Source organism: Heterocephalus glaber, unplaced genomic scaffold, assembly GCF_053883595.1.
Source record: "Heterocephalus glaber isolate CG9 unplaced genomic scaffold, H.glaber_assembly_v1.0 deba00001545, whole genome shotgun sequence".
Classification (NCBI taxonomy): Eukaryota; Metazoa; Chordata; class Mammalia; order Rodentia; family Bathyergidae; genus Heterocephalus; species Heterocephalus glaber.
In genome coordinates this window covers 2262665-2280773 of record NW_028258338.1, presented here as the reverse complement: position 1 = coordinate 2280773, position 18109 = coordinate 2262665, and positions in this window count along the sequence as shown.

The following is an 18109-nucleotide window of genomic DNA, read 5'->3' as shown; positions in this document are numbered from 1 at the left end:
TAATAGATGTATGCTATAACTCCTGAATCAACTACTAAAAATCAAAGTACATCAAAGAAACCAACAAATCAACAAAGGAGATTAAAGGGAATCGTAAAAATACTACATTAATCAAAAACAAAGCATAGAAAGAGGATAGAGGAAGTAAAGACCAGATGAGACAAATAGAAAATAACAAAATGGAATATGTAAACTCAAACATACCAATAATCACATTAAATATAAAAGGCCTAAATGCCCCCATTTAAAACAATGATTGTCAGATTGGTTTAAAGAGCAGCACTCAACTATATGCTGCCTAAAAATAACCCAATTTGAATGTGAAGACACAAATACAAATAGGTTAAAGTAAAAGGATGGGCCATTCAAAGGTTTCTACTTCCAGAAGGGTGATACAAGGAGCTCTGTAGACTTATTTACCACTAAGACTAATAAAAATTGTTTTTAAAAAACAAAGCTCAGTGGGATTATGCTCAGTGGTTCCGTCGCCTGCCTAGCAAGCGCAAGGTACCAAAAAAAAAAAAAAAGCAATTAAAGTTTCCATTAAATCTCTTGAAGGCCTATGACAAACATTTATTCAAGAAAATCTAGTAAATCTCACTAAGAATAATGAGAGTCCATGACAGTTGAACTATGATCTACTCCATCTCCTAAACTCTCAGCTCAAGTTTTAGAGAATGTGAATAAAGAAAAAAGATGAGGCTCCCTATCAATTCAGCTTTCTGTCAAAAGATACATTATCTCACTGAAGGAGGTAAGATGCCAATATTGTGTGTCTGAAATTTCAAGGGCTCCCTTCCTTCACACAACCCTGACTCAGCCAGTGGAAACCTTATCCCAAGCATAACAGGCTGAGAAACTAAAGCACCAAGAGTCTTCACCCAAGGTCACTCAAAATGTGGTTTCTGTTGAGAAAACCAGAGGCTACCCAACCTCCTATCCCCATCCCATTCCCACCTCCATGCCTGGAGCAATGACTCAGAGATCTTACTCTGGGCCAGAGGCAGTCCACAAGAAGAGAAAGCTCCAAAATTATCCCCAAAGAAACCAATTTTATTTGAAACAGAGTATGAGGACACTCAAACTTAAGGGTACTCTAAAAAACAGTGACAATTTTGCTGGTAAGCAATTAATAGCCTAGTAGCTCTATGAAAGCAATAAGCAAAACGTAGTGGAGGTTCTAGCGACAGAAATTAAGCAAGGAAAGAAAATTAAAGCCACCTAGATAGGAAAAAAGAAGCAAAACAATCTGTATTTGCAGATGGCATGCTATGGTGTATAAAGAATTCCAAGGAGCCTGGCATGGAATCACAAGCCTACAATCCTACCACTCTGAGAGGCCTAGGCAGGATTTTTCCAAGTTTGAGCCTAACCTGGGCAACAAATTTAGTGAGATACTGTCTCAAAATAAAAAATCAAAAAGAGCTGGGAATGTGGCCTGGTACGAAAACCCTGGGTTCAAGCTCCACTATGAGAGGGAAGGAGGGAGGGAGGGAGAGAGAGAGGGAGAGAGAGACTCACATTATCTGTATCAAGAAAGACTACAGATGCCACAGACTTTAAAAAGATGAATATTATGAATAATGTTGTGCTTACAAATTTGACAACTCAAATGAAATGCATGTATTTCCTCGATACATAAACTACCAAAGCTCCATCAAAAAGAAATCAATAACGCAAATAAACATATATCTATTAACAATTGAATTTGTAGTTAAACCTCTTTCTTAATGAAAACCTCACGCCAAATGACTTCACTAATAAATTTTACCAAACGTTTTTGTTTGTTTGTTTGTTCATTTGTTTTGTGGTGGAGTCTTTCCTTTGTTGCCTAGGCTGGTCTCAAATGCTTGGGCTGAAGCATTTCTCTTGCCTCAGCCTCCCAAACACCTGGGACTATAGGCACACACCACAATGCCTGGCTCTCTGCCAATATTTAAAGAAATAAAGAATTTCTACACAATCTTTTTGAAAAAGTTTAAAGGGAAACAACATTACACAATCTATCCTAGGAGGCCAAAATTAAACTGACACCAAAATAAAAAAAAAAGAATTTACAAACCCTGGGTTCAAGCCCCAGCACCAGAAAAAAAAAAGATCAACATACCAAATCAACTGTATTTATATTCATTAGCATTACCAATCAGAATTTGAAATTTAAAATATCATTTACATTAGCATCACAATACATAAAATACCAAGGAATAAATTTGAGAAGAAATGTGCAAGACTCATGTAAAGAAAAATCATAAAACATTGCTAAGAACATTAAAGAAGATATTGTACGTTCACAGACAGGAAGTCTCAACATTGCTAAGACACATGAACTGAGAAGCTTATTCTGAAATTCATATGGAAATGCAAAGAGCCTAAAATAACCAAAACAATGTTTTGCAAAAGAACAAAGAGAATTTACACTACTTGATTTTCAGCTACAGTAATCAACATGAGGTGAAATTGGTGTAAAGATTTGTGACAACAAAAATCAATGAAATATCAAACTTGGATGCAACAGAAGCCAATTTGAACATTCTTCAACTTTGGTGCTTGGGAAGATTTTTTGACCCCATTGTGAAGAAGAGCCTTTGAAAAGGTCATAATATCACAGTTCAGAAGAAAGGAACAGAGTTAAGTAATGGAGAAAATGCCTTCTCTTGAAATGGATCTATTGGTCTCCATAGATTAGATGGTGAACATCTAATAAGACAGTTTATTAGTGGTGTGTGCTTAGTAAAACAGGTGATGTTAGAGGACATAGAATATTTCTTGGACTTTAGAAAGTTAAAGGAAGCATGTAAGTGTGGTCGGTCACAAAATAAAGTTGCTGAAGTAAGCAGAAAACAAGAGAAATTCTCAGAGAATGCAGAAGAAAAGGCCAAAGAAATTAAGATATGAAAAGAACAAAAGAGATGTAGAAGGCCATACAATCTATTCGTACTAGGAATTCCTTAAGCCACGGACAAAAATGCAAATGAAGTTGAAACAATAATTAAGGAACCAACTGAAGAATACTTTTCCGAGTTGAAGAACAAAGTAGGCCTGGTATTTTGAAGGCTCCCAGGGTACCTTTACAATTTAATGAAAAGAAACAACACTTAGACATATCATGGTGACTTATTTAAATTTCAAGAATAAAGAAAAAATTCTGTAAGTATCCAGGCAGAGAAAGCAGGTTACCTATAAAGGGACAAACATCAGACTCACCTCAGATTTTTCTCTTGCATTTCTAAATGCCAGAAGACAGTGGAACAACATCTACAGAGTTTTAAGGGTAAATAATTTTGAACCAAAAAATATATACTCTGCCAAGTTAGTATTTCTGTATAAAAGCAACTGGAAGACATTCTCAGATACCAAGGGATTAAGAGAGTATATCAACCAAGAACTTTCTCTATTGCAGGCAAATTAAAAAGAGTAGGGAAAAAAAATAAATAAAAAATAAAAAGAGTAGGGAGACAACTGCATGAAGAATTTGATTGTAATTATTAAAACTAGTTAAGAAGCATGAAGTCTAAAATTGTTACATAGAGTAATAAACCTAAATGCAAAATAGATTTGTAAGATAGATCCAAAATTTTCTGTTTATTTAGTTTTAAATTGTCAAAGAACATGCCATGTATTCACTGCACTGGGCAAATAAATACTGTTTTGTTTTTGCCATTAATATTATAGATAATGATGCATGTTGTTAGGCCAAATTCATGTTAGATAAAAGTGCTTTATCACTGTAGATAGGACAAATACAATAAAGACATTCTATTGTTAATCTGACAAAATTAGAAAATAGTATAATTTTGTTTCCTTTTTTAAAAACTAGCAAATTCATAATGTTAATACTAATAATGTAAGGAGAAAATACTCAAAGAACTGGTTGGAGAGGGATGGATATGTTTGAAATACCAAATTGGGAAAACCAGTAATTGTTCATATAAGTCAATTTGTCATTGAATTGTGGACAAAAATAGATTTACACATTTCAAGTTCCTGGAATAGAAAACAAGTGGAAAAGTAAGAAAAAGTAAAAGAAAACTACCAAGAAAGCATTAAAATATGCATAATATTGATAGATATTGATAGAAGTAGAGGTGAATTATATTCATAAACTTGTTAAATTGCCAATTAATAAGATTCAAATTGAGTTTAAAAAATCAACCTCTGGGCCCAGGATTTAGCTCAGGGGCACAGTGCCTGCCTGGCAAATGTGAGGTCGTCAGCACCTCACAGTCAGTACCAGTGCCCCCGCAAAAAATGAACCTCTGATCTGAGATAGTCACATTTGTATAAAACAAAGGTTAAAAGGGTTTGAAGGTAATAGAAATTCTCTAGGTCGTAGAAACAGAGAGCAACATTTTTATGAGGCAGAAATATGGATATTACAACATATTTCACATTTAAGAGACTTTTTGAGGCATTCATATGTAAAATTTTTGTTCAGTATCTTGTGGGGAGTAGTTTTAGTGTTGTAAACTGATATAGATGCACATATTTTAAAACGCATTTAAAATGAGTGCATTTTATGTGCCTAAAATTCATTGAGCAATCCTTCCATTGGCAAAAAAGAATATTGAAAGTATTAGCAGAAAAGAATAAAAAAAGAAATAGGTCCATATATATGTGGTTAATTGATTTTCAACAAAATTATAAGTGCAATTTAACAGGGAAAGAATAATCTTTGCAATAAGTGGTGCTAGAACAATTGAGGGGCCTTATGCAAAAAAAGAACCTTGTAATTACATGAAAATTAATGCAAAATGGATAATAGACCTACATGTAAACCTAAAACTATAAAATATTATTAAAGAAAACATAGGATGAAGTCTTAATTACCTTTGATGTGGTAAAGATTTCCTAAGGAGGACACAAAAGGCATAGATGTAAAAGAAAAATTAATAAACTTAGACTTCATCAAATTAGAATTTTTTCTTCAAAAAGAGGGTTATAAAAAGAAATAGGCAGGGAAAAAACCATTTGCAAAGCATATTTTTTAACATATCTTTACAATACATAACAATTACATTCATCTTGGAAAATTGGTGTATATATATATATATCTATATGTATCATCTTGATGGAGTTTACACCCCCTTCCCTTCTTGCTCTCCCTTCTCCCTCCTTCCCTAGATCCCCTTTCCATCTTTACAACCTGCTTCCCTGTTTCTTACCATCTCTCTTTTATTTTACTCTTTAAATTATTTGTATTTTGAATCTCTTATATTAGAGAAACCATTTAACCTTCTGCGTCTGATTTTTTTTTTTTTTTTTTTTTTTTTTTTGATACCGGGGATCAAACTCAGGACCTTGCGCTTGCGAGGCAGGCAGTGGAACCACTGAGCTAAATTCCCGGCCCTGTGTCTAATTTATTTTATTAGCACTATGCTCTTAATTGTTCGGTTTTTGTTTTTGTTTTTGTTTGGGTACCGGAAATTGAACTCAGGGCCTCGTGCTTGCCAGGCAGGCACTGTCCCACTGAGCTACATCCCTGGCAGCACTGTGCTCTTAAGATCCATCCATTTTCCTACAAATGACTCAAATTTATCCTTTTTATGTTTGATATATATATATCACATATATATATATTATATTTTCTTTACCCATTCATCTATCGATGGGCATATGGTCCCCTTCCATAATTTAGCTATTGTGAATTGTGCAGCTATGAACATGGATATGCATGTAGCACTCTTTTGGGTAGACAGGTTCCTTTTTCTCCACAACCTGGACAGCATTTTTTTTTTTTTTTTGGAGACAGGGTCTCACTATGTAGTTCAGACTAGCCTTGAACTTACTATGTAGCTCAGGCTGGCCTCAAACCCACAGCAATCCTGCCTCTGCCTCCCCAGTGCTGGGATTACAGGCGTGTGCCACCACACCTAGCTGAGCATTTGTTGTTTTTTGAATCTTTGATAATAGCCATTCTTACTGGAGTAAGAAGGAAGCTCAATGTTTTTTCATTTGCATTTCTCTAGTGGCCAAAGATGCTGATCATTTGTTCATGGGCTTTTTGGTCATTTGTACTTATGAGAAGAATCTACTCTTTTGCGAGGGGTGTGTGTGTGTGTGTGTGTGTGTGAATTGAGTTACGTAATCTTAGTTTGAAAGGCAGATTTTTGCATTTATTTTTTGTAGTTTTTCCTCATTTAAAAAAAACTCATTAGTTGGGCAAGTCAGATTTATGATTATTGTACAAATGCACAAAGTTGAATAAATTTATTAAAATACAAAGTACATTCCTTACATTCATTTTAATTGCCCATTTTTATTGTCTTTTATTTTGGAAGGGTCAAATTATTTTGAGTTCTTTATATATTCTAGATATTATTAGTTCTCTGTCCAGGAGTAGCTGGCAAAAACTTTTTCCATTCTGTAGATTGTCTCTTCACTCTGTTGGTTGTTTCCTTTGCTATGCAGAAACTTTTAAATTCAGAATAATACCATTTGTTGATTCTTAGTATTATATCTTGTGCAACTGGGATTTTGTTCAGGAAGTCCTAGCCTATGCCTATGTCTTCAAGAGTTTTACCATTTTTTTCTTCCATCAGGTTTATATTTATAACTGGGTCTTTGGTTCATTCTTATTTGACTTTAGTACAGGGTGAGAGATATAGATCTAAATTCATTCTTCTGCGTGTGGGTAACCAATTTTCTTAGCTTTATCTGCTAAAAAGGCTATCTTTTTTCCACCATATGTTATTGGCCCCTTTAAAAAAAATCAGATAGCTGAAGGTGCTTGGGATTGTTTCTTCATTTCCTATTCTATTTCATTGGTCTATATGTCTGTTTTTGTGCCAGTACTATGCTGGTTTTGGGGGGTTTTTTTAATCAGTGGATGGGCATTTGGGCTGTTTCCAAGGTTTAACTATTGCACACTGTACTGCTAAAAACATGTGTGTGCATGTATCCCTGTGGTATGATGCTTTTAATTCTTTTTTTTTTAATTCTTTTATTGGTACATTTTAGGTATACAATATGTTTACATTTATCATTGGGTGCTTGTACCTGTACATGATGTATCTTGGTTCTTATTTTTTCCCCCATTACCTGTGTGCCCTTCACCTCCTCCACCCTTCCCTATTTACACAGATTTCGTTTCCATTTTTTTTTCTTTTCTCATAATTTTTCCTTTCCCTTCTATGCTGTTTTTATTATTGTGTCTTTGTAATATAACTTGCAGTCTGGGATTATGTTTCCTGTTTTGCTCTTGTTATTCAGGATTGCTTTGGCTATTCTGGGTTTCTTCTGTTTCCACTGAATTTTACAGTTGTTTTTTCTAGTGCTGTAAAAAATGCTGTTAGTACTTTTTTTTGGTACTGGGGATCGAACTCGGCACCGTGCTCTTGTGAGGCAGGCGCGGAACCAAACTGATAGTATTTTGATTGGAATTGCAAAGCATATATCTAATGAAATACTTGCATAAAGAATATATAATCCTGAAAATCCAATAATAAGAAAATAATACAATTTTTCAAATGGGCAACAGATATGAAAAGATTTCACTAAAGAAAGTATACAATGACAATTTAAGCACATGGAATAATGCTCAATATTGTTTGGTCATTATAGAAATGCAAACTGAAACCATTGTTAAGTACCACCACAAACATTAAAATGCCTTAAATTAGAAAGATTGACTATACCAAGTTTTGACAAGAATGTGAATGAACTGGAATTCTCCTACACTGCTGGTGAGAGTGAAGTGGTAGGGCCACTTTGGAAAATAGCTTAGCAGCTTCTTACAAAGTTAAACATAAATCTACCATAGTGGAACCCAACCTTTACTCTCCTATGAATTTTTCCAATGAAACTGAAAGCATACATACATACAAGGACATATGCACAAATCTTCATAACAGATTTATCTATAATAGACAAAAGCTAGGAACAACCCAAATGTCCATCAACTGGTGAATGGTTAAAGACATTATAATATATAAATACAATGGAATTCCACTCAAGACTAAGAAGGAATTAACTATTGACACACAACTACAAGGCTAAATCTCAAACTAAATTTACTCAACAAAAGACACAGACTAAAAAGAAAGCATACTGTATTATTCCATGTCTGTAAACTCTAAAAAATGAAATGATAGGTTAATAGATCTGAGAACAGATAAAATATGGAATGTGAAAGATAGGAGTCAAGAATAATTCTAAAAATGTGACCTGGGAAACCACAAAGATGGTTTCCAACATGATAAGGCAAAGAATTCTGGAGGCACTGGTTTTAGGAGTAAGATCAGTTTTGGGGAACTCAGTTTTGGGTGAGCTGAGTTTGAGAAAACTTAATACACATTCAAGTGGAGATGTTAACTAGGAACTCGGAAATGAGAGTTTGGAGATCAGGAAAGAGAAATGGGCTGGAGACACGAATTTGGGAGCTTGATTCTAGAACTTTCACTTTTAACTATTAATATGTGTCACTTCTTGAATTTTCTATGGCTTCCTTACTGGTCTTCCTGCCTCCTGCTTTTATTCCCTCCTGTGCATCTCCCCTGCTTTTCCTGCTAGAGAGATCTTTCTCTATTGCAAAATAAGGTATTTGATGCCTTTGCTTAAAAAAAAAAAAGGTGGAGGAGGAGAGAGAAAATCCTTAGTTCTGACTTCCTAATTCAGCACCGTAGGACATATCTTTTGCCTCACTGTTATGTCTTGTACTAGAAGTCCCCACAAAGACTCATTCTGTCACAGGTGGGTCTTTTCAGAGGTGGTTGGATCTAGGGTGTGTGACTCAGGATTAAGGATGTGATGCAGGGATTAAAGGTGCGACGCTGGGATTAAGGGTGCCCCATCCTTCGTGTGAGTGCTACCTGCTCAAAAGGCGGGTAGCCAGGATGGAATATAAGGACAGAAAAAAGGCCTGCTGCTAATACTTCACTGCTTTGCTGCTTTCTGCCTGCCCTGCTTTGCCATGGACTGTTTCTCCTCTACAATGTCCCTCTGCCGTGCCACCCTGCCTTGGAGCCAGCTGAGTATGGACTGAAACCTCTACAAACTGTGAGCTGAAATAAACCTTTCTTCCTTTAACTTTGGGTGTTAGGCATTTTGTCTCAGCCAAGAGGAAAGTAACTAAGACACTCACCATCTGAGTCTTTGCCTTCCCAAAATGCTAGCAGTTCCTCATGTTCTCCCTGCTGTGCCTGAAATCTCTCTCTCTCTCTCTCTCTCTCTCTTCATATTTTACTTGGAGACTCACTATCTTGTGACCCTTCAAAATTCAGCTCAAATACCTCAGATTCATGTAGACACATAACTCCAGATGTGTAAATCTCAGTGAGAGCTTACACTGCAAATTTTTGCCTCATTTGTCTGTCTCACCTGTATCTTCAGATTACATCTTTCTTCTTTTACAAGCTATGTATGTACAACTCAAGTTCTCAATAATGCCAGTGAACCAAATTTTTTAAATGGTGGTATACTCACATGATGGAATGCTATGTCTCAATAAAAAGATCTGTTCAGTCAACAGAGTGGGTAAATCTCACAAACATAAAACTAAGTAAAAGAAGTATATATTCTATTAGTTTTCTATTTGTATAAAATGCAAAACCAGGCAAAACTAAACCATGCCCTTAGACATCAGACTAGTCAGATGAGGGAATGATAGTTCTCTGAGTATAATTTTTGTATAGTTTTTTTTTTTTTGAGACAAGGCCCTTCTATGTAGCTCAAACTGAGCTTGAACTCGCTATGTAGCCCATGCTGGTCTAGAACTCATGGTGATCTTCCTGCCTCAGCCTCCTAAATGCTGAGATTACAGGCATATGCTGCCATGCCTGGTTGTAATTTTTGTATAGTTTTGAATTTCAAAATCATGTTACTGTTTCACACAATCAACAAGGATGGAGGAAAACAAAATGAAAGGCAAATAGAAACAAAAAAGCCTATTTTAAATAAGTAATATTACTATAGTGAAAAGAAAAAAATCAAGAGTATGAACAGATATTAAGCTTTAGTCCCCGGCTTTATTTTTCACAGTGGTGTGAGTTGCCAATTCTGAAACTACTGAATGTGCATCATAGGACTGAACAAATAATTAAATATATCGTGGGTGATGGAAATAAATTTCTCACTATCAGAAAGAGGAGCTAAAAATATTCAATGTATTTAATATATTCAAAAAACAGGAAGGCTAAAATGAACTTTGTGTTTTAGAATTAGAATTAGAATATCAAGTTAAGCTCATTGTTTTTAAAATGCTGCATAGATTAGATATATAGATGACAGATGATAGGTGGATGGAATGATAGATAAATAGATGTATATATGTAGGCATATTCTAGCTCTGTTCACTGAGAAGACCTGGATACAATGACTGTCTAGTAGCAAGAGTGCACCCTGTGCCTGTGTCTTGGTATGTCTACCAAAAACAACCAAGCCTGAAATGCAAAGAAAGTCTGGAGCACCTCCCTGTTCCAGGAAAAAAATGAAGTGCTCAAAGAGTGCAGGAGCATAACAAAAAACACAGAAGCAAGTTCAAAAGCCTTCCCCAGAGCTGGAGGTGTAGCTCAGCAGTGGCGTGGTTGCCTAGTATACTGGGCACTCTGGGTTCCATCCTCAGCACTGCTAGAACAAAAAAGTAATTCTAAAGTAAAAATGAGGGCCAGGGATTTAGCTCAGTGGTTCCGCCGCCTGCCTCAAAAGTGCAAGGACCCGGGTTCAATTCCCAGTGCCACAAAAAAAGTAAAAATGAATGTAGCAGTCAGTGTATAACCTATTGAATAAAATGAGAATCCATAAATCCATCTAATAAAACTGGGTAAATGAATACATAAATGAACAAAACTTTTCCTGATTGTAGAATGTGAACTAATAAATGTAGAAGGAATAATAATGGAGTTTAAAAAGCACCATTTGGCACCCACCAAAGTAATCGTTTCAAGCATGTGCAGTGGAATTGTGAGAGAGTGAGGGGAAATTGTGTCTTTTTATTCCATACACTTCTGGGCTGTTCATGCATCTCTTAAGTCTCACAATGTGTGTGTGTTCTTATGCATTACTTGTGTAATTAAAATATGCATATTCTTTTGATATGCCAAGGGACAAGTGTTTGTTGTTGTCAGTGCTCGCTGCAAGATAGTAGAGATAAATAAATCACACTGAGGTGGCACCCAGGAACACTGTCTCCTGAGAGACAGAGATAAGAGAGGGAGCCCTAATTAACTGTGACACTGAAAATATACTGGAACAGGATGATAAGTAGGATCTTGCCTGACTACCTCAGTACAATGCTGGGAACATAATGAGTACTCAATAGACGCTTGCAGAAGGTATAAGGCATTACATCTAGTCTGATACTTGTCATAAGAAAAGAAGAATGCAAAGTATCTTATGTAAATATCTATTGGATATATAAGTATCAACATAGAGATAAACACTGGAAGGATAAACCAAAAATTAATAAAAGTAGTTACCTATAAGGGAGGGGGTATAACAAGGTATAAGGGCAAGACGGAAGTGACATCTCCGTAACTAAGCCTTATAGAGCTATATAGTTGAGACCTCGAAAAAAAAATATTTTGCATATTCAAAAATCAAAATTCAATTAAAGTTTTAAAAATTAACCTCTAAACATTGAGAATAAACTGGAATGAAGAAAACAAACTATATCACATTGGTGACATAGCTTCCAGAGATGATAGATGTACTATTTCCAGCAACTTTAGAACACAGTGTCTATCCTTAGTGCATATCCTTAGTGCAATGTATTTAAAAAACAAATAGAGGGCTGGGGATTTAGCTCAGTGGTTCTGCTGCCTGCCCTGAAAGTGGAAGGACCTGAGTTGATCCCCGGTACCAAAACAAACAAACAAACCAAACAAACAAAAAACAAATAGCACTACTAGGAAATCTTAGACTTCTTCCAAGAGTTTAACTGTTGGTAGCTGGGCGTGGTGGTGCATTCCTGCAATCCTAGCACTCGGGAGGCTGAGGCAGGAGGATCGCCACCAGTTAGAGGCCAGCCTGGGCTATATAGTGAGTTCAGGGCCAGCCTGAACTACAAAGGGATACCCTGCCTCAAAAAATTTTTAAAAAGTGTTTAACTGTTGGTAAAAATATTGGTTTTATTACTTTAATGCAAAGAAAGCATTTTTATGAACTGAGATTTTCAGTATAAAAGCATCATCTATGAATAATAAAAATTTTTAAATTATCTAAACATCTTGGAATATTTATTTTGAATTGGAACTATCAATATGATCCAATGACACTTCTGTTTCTCTCAGAAAAGATTTCCTTGTCCTGTTCATTGGAAAAACCCAGAAGCAATGTGACGTCTAGTATCAATGAGCACACTATATCTTGGTGCCTAGAAATATCTCGACTGAAAGAAACCAGAATTTCTTGGAGAAATGGCTGATTCAAGGTCTGGAGCAGGAAGTGTCCAACATGAGGCAGGGGTATCTTTTCATAACAGAAACCAAGAAAACTACCAAAACTACTAGTGTCATGTCAAAAATATACAGGAATAAACTTGAAAGGGTCCACAATGGCCAAATATGATGCATTTGAACAACAGAGTAATGATTGCAATGGATTGAAACACACCAAATATTTTTAAAAGACCAAACATAAATTCATAATGACACTAAAAACAAGAAGCAAAACAAACAAAAACTCTTCATTTGAATTACTGGTAAAAACTAAGGCTTCAACTGCTTGCTTGCTTGCTTGCTTGCTTGCTTTTTTAAAAGTTTTTTGAGACAGGGTCTCACCGTGTAGTCCAGACTGATCTTGAATTCACTATGTAGCCCAGGCTGGCCTCGAACTCATGGCGATCCTCTTGCCTCAGCCTCCAGAGTGCTGGGATTACAGGTATGTACTACCACACTCAGCTTCAACTGCTTCATCTGTTAATTAGCATTTATAATGACAGAATTACATAGTTAGCTTGTCTTTCCTGTATGAACTATATTTGGAGGTAGTAAAATAACCCAAGTTGAAGGAAAGCTTTATAGAAGAATGCCAGTTAATAAAAGTAGAAAAGAGATGGAAAGATCACAACTTTGCAAGTTGTAATTAAATAACTGATCCAGGCAACAATCACCAATAGAGGAAACCATTAGATGAAAGTTTGATGGGGAAATTTACCATGAAAGAATCAGGCTATTGACTCACTGATGAATCTTAATGTCATTAAAAGCAGGATCACCAGATACTATGTGCTACCTAATGTAATAGGAATTTCACAATACCATCTATGAAGTATTCTTGCAAAAATAAAATAATAAATAACCTGAATGCAACAGAGCCTAACTTGCATCTCCAGGAAAAATGGGGAGTGAAGAACATGTTCAATACCAGCATAAAATGGCAAACAGACAAATCAAGAAGCTGGATCCTTCCACAAGCTTCATCAATAAGTACTTGGCATAAAACAAAAAAATGGAAAGAGAAAACTTACTGTAGACTAGGAGGCATATTGAACAATTCAATTCAATTGAATTTATTTATAGTAATAGAGATTGAACCTTGGGCCTTGCACACACTAGGCAAGCACTGTATCATTGAGCTACACCCCAGCTCCCCACCTTTTTCACTTTGAGACAGAATCTTGCTAAGTTTCTGAGGCTGGCCCTTACATTTGCAATCTTTTTGGCTCAGCCTCTTGAATAGTTGGGATTACAGGTGTATGCCTCCATTAGAATAAGCCCACTATAAAAAGGCATTTAATTACGGTGATAAACAGGATCGTGGATTTACTGTTATTAGACATTAACAAAGAATTGTTGTGGTGCTTAAATGTAATAATGGCATAGTGGTTTTATTAAAATATACCATTTGTATAATTGCATATTAAAGTACACAGGAATGTGATGTAGTATTTGCAACTTGTTTTAAAAATATTTCAACAAAAGAAAAAATGTAAGAAATGAAACAAATATGATAGAATCTTATTCATTGTCCAATCTGGATAATGTGTGTAAGTGTGTGTGTAGTCATAATATTACTCTCTGTACATTTCAAATGTTCACAGTATTTAAAATTACAGTTCTTCAATAGGTGAGTGGGTACACTTTCTCTAAGAAATTTTTCAGAGTAAGTTGGAATGGAGCATTTTTTCAAGGCTCAGGTGAAAATCTTGTTTAGATTCAGTAACTAGCACAGTTAAAATGGATGAGAAATGTACAAACCATTCTCAAATGTTTATATACCAAGTAGGAAATTCCTTATGATAAGAATGTGTTCTTTAAATAAAAGAATCATTAATACTAAGAATCCTGGGTACCATTAATATTCTATTTCTTGAGCTAAGCAGTGGTTATATGGGTGTTCACTTTATAACTATTTGTTAGTCTGTATAAGTCTTAAGCACATTTCCATTTGTATAGTATATTTCACAATTTTAAAAGTTGAATTTTTTTTTGCAACAGGGTCTTGCTAAGTTGTCCAGGCTGGCCTCAAACTCAAGATCCTCCTGCCTCAACCTCCCAAACATCTAGGATTACAGGCATGTGCCACTTGGCTTAAAAAGTTGAATTTTTTTTAAAAGTAGTATTGCAGAGTAAATCATGACACTCTTTCTTCAACTCTGTGCAGACTGGACTGGTTAAGGAGAACACAGCAGCCCAACAGAGATACTTTGCCCTCCTGGTGGCAGAAAACAATCGTTTCAGGAAAGGAATAGAAGGAAATAAGCAATTTCTTAAATCCTCTAAAACAAATTTATCTCCCGGCCTGCTCAGAGTGCTAAACAGAAAGGCACAGGCAGAAAGGAACTGAGCTCTTCCATTTCTATAATGTTGGAATGGGTTCAAAGCAAAGGATTGTGGCTATAAGTGTATGACTCAATTTCCCCTGTCTTCTCCCCACTTTGCCTGTTGGCTTCTATGTGCTCTTCCATGGAGACAAGCCTTTTTAAAGAACCCTTTTCTTCCAAAGCCAGGGGAAGAAGGCTGCTCCAGGGGTGGGGGCGATGCTCATCTTGCCTCTCCTACCTCCTATGCAAGCCATTCCTTTTTCATCTCACTTTCTCACCACTGCCCACAACCTCACCAGAAGAATTCTTTCTCCTGAGAGTCTTGGAAGGTCACAGGTCTAGCCTAACTTGGAGCAAACAGAAATTCCAAGAATCCAGGTTACAATCTCTGTTTTTGTAACAAAGCCTGAGATCCTTAGCCTGGCATTTAGGGCCTGAGCCTTGCATGATAAACATGTCTCACTGGGTCACACAAAATTGCTTCCACATGCCTCAAACATATCTTGCCTTCTGGGACCCTTCAACCCTTTGTACAGGCTATTTCACCCCCGTAGGTACCTTTTTTATTTAATTAAGAGTTACTTGCTACTGATTATGTCTTGACACTGTTCTGAGCACTTTACAGATATCCTCTCCTTTACCCTTAAACCCCTAAGCACTATTACCACTCCAGTTATTATTACTCCAATTTATCAGATAAGGAACTTGATGCACAAGGAAAATAAGAGGTATGGATTTAAACCCAAGCAGTCTGGGCCACAGTCAGTGCTCCTAGCCCCTAAATGTACTGCCTCTCAAACCTCTGACTCTCTTCCACTTCTTCCCTACTTATCTTGCATATGAACACCTCACCTCACTCTGTCTCTGACATGTTATTTATTTCCTTCCTATTCATCTAGTCTTGCTTTTTTAAAAGAAAGTATCTCATTATGTAGTTCAAACTGGCCTTTAACTCATGACAATCCTCCTCCCTAACCCACCAAGTGCTTGGATTGCAGATGTATGCCACCACACCCAGTGGGTCCCTCCTTCTATTTATCTAATTTGCTCCTTTTCTGAAATTTTTGATAGATTTCTAGTCTTTTTTATAATATATGAATTTAAAGCTTCAAATTTCTCCCTAAACACAGCCATAGCAGCATCTCATGGGATTTCAGAAGTAATATTTTCATTATCAATCTAAAGTATTTTCTAAATTTCATTGTGAATTTATCTTTGATCCATGGGTTTTCTCCCTCTCCAAAGCATAGTACCCAAACTTTAATGGGCATAAAAATAACCACCTGAAGTTCTTGCCAAAATACAAGCTTTACAGCTCCAACTCAAGCCTACCAGATGAGTATTTCTGAAAATTGACCCTGAGGAATCTACATTTCACAAGCTCTGAACAGGATCCAAATACAGGTACATGTGTACCAAGCCCACAGTTTGATAAGAGCAGGGTTTCCTAGGAGCAGGGGAGCAAGTCTGATTCACCTGTATCATCAGTGCTGAATACTGCACCTACATAAAACTGTGTTTAACAAATGAATGGACCAATATATGAGGAAAGAAACAAAATAAAATAAAATTTCTTCCATCAAGAGAATTGGAAATGAACAGATATTTCTCAGACAAAGAAGTAAAAGCATCAAATAAACATATCAAATAATGTTCAATATCACTGATCATTGGAGAGATGCAGATGAAAACAGCATTGAGATTCTACCTCACCCCATCTGCTGCTATCAAGAAATCAACCATTAACAAATGCCAGCAGGGGTATGGGGAGAAAGGAACCCTTCTCCATTGTTGGTGGGAGTGCAGACTGGTGCAACCACTGTGGAAATCAGTATCAAGATTCCTTAAAGAACTAGGATTTGAGGTTCCATTTGACCCAGCCATTCCCCTGCTGGGTATCTTCCCAAAAGAATTAAAAGAATCCTACCACAGCGATATAGGTGCACCCATGTTTAGAGTGGCACAGTTTGTAATAGCTAAAGCTTGAAAACAGCCCAAGTACCCATCAACTGGAAACTGGATAAAGAAGATGTGGGGTTTTTTATAAAATGGAGTACTACTCAGCCATAAAGAATGAGAAACTAGGGACATTTACAGCTAAATGGATGCATATTGAGGCCATACTCTTAAGTGAAGTAAATAGGACACACATGTGTAAACACCAAATAGTTTCTCTGGTGTGAGAAACTGAAAGTGTAAATAAGGATTAAAATGATTAAAATGAGTAATTGATAATTTGAAATAGGAAGAAAAGGTCCAAAGGGATAGGGGAAGTGGGAGGGGCAGGAGAAAGGAAAGAAGGGAAAGGAAGGGCCGGGGATTTAGCTCAGTGGTTTTGCTGCCTGTTGCGCAAGTACAAGGACCCGAGTTCGATCTCAGGTACCAAAAAAAAACAAAAAAAGAAGGGAAAGGAAAAATTATGAGAAAAGGAAAAAACGGAAACAGTCTTTGTAAATAGGGAGGGGTGGAGGGCTTAAAGGGAGGGCAGGGGAATGGGGAAAAAATAAGAACCAAGATACGTCATGTACAGGTACAAGCACCCAATGATAAATGTAAATGTATTGTCTACTTAAGATGTACCAATAAAAAATTTAAGCAAATAAAAAGATAATTGAAATTTTTCATTGCTATAAATTAGAAGAACCACTGCAGCATCATTTGACCTCAATTTAATCCCATTTGGGTTTTTGTTGTTCTGGGTTTTGTTTTTTTTTTTTTTGCTTGTTTTTTCTGTTTTGGTTCAGACAGGGTCTCTCTATGTAGTATGGGCTCTCCTTGAACTTACTATGAAGCCCAGGCTGGCCTCAAACTCACTATTGATCCTAGGCTGGGCTCAAACTCATAGCAGTCCTCCTGCTTCAGCCTCCTGAGTGCTGGGATTATAGGTGTGTGCCCCCATGTCCAGTAAGGTTTTTTGTTTTTATTATTGTTTGGTTTTGGGTTTTTTGGGTTTTTTGGTTTTTTTGTTTGTTTGTTTGTTTTTTTGGTACCTGGGCTCGAACTCGGGTCCTTGCCCTTGCGCAGCAGGCAGGGAAACCACTGAGCTAAATCCCCAGCTGTTTTGTTTTTGGTATCCTGAGACAGGATCTCTCTATGAGGTTCAGGCTGCCCTTGAATTCACTATTTATCCCAGGCTGGCCTCAAACTCACAGTAGTCCTCCTGCCTCAACCTCCTGAGTGCTGAGATTACAGGCATGCACCACCATCCCTGGCTTAACCCCATTTAGAACTAATATTTTTTCCTTGTCTTCATATCTCTGCCCACCCTGTGTTCTCACTTATCCTATTATACTGTCTGGAAACATGGCCCTGAGCATAGGTTCAGACCTGTCCACTGGCCCAGAGAAAGTAAGGGTAGCACAGGAGAGATCTTGGTAGAGGCTGTTCAGAGCTGGGCACACTAGCTCCTCC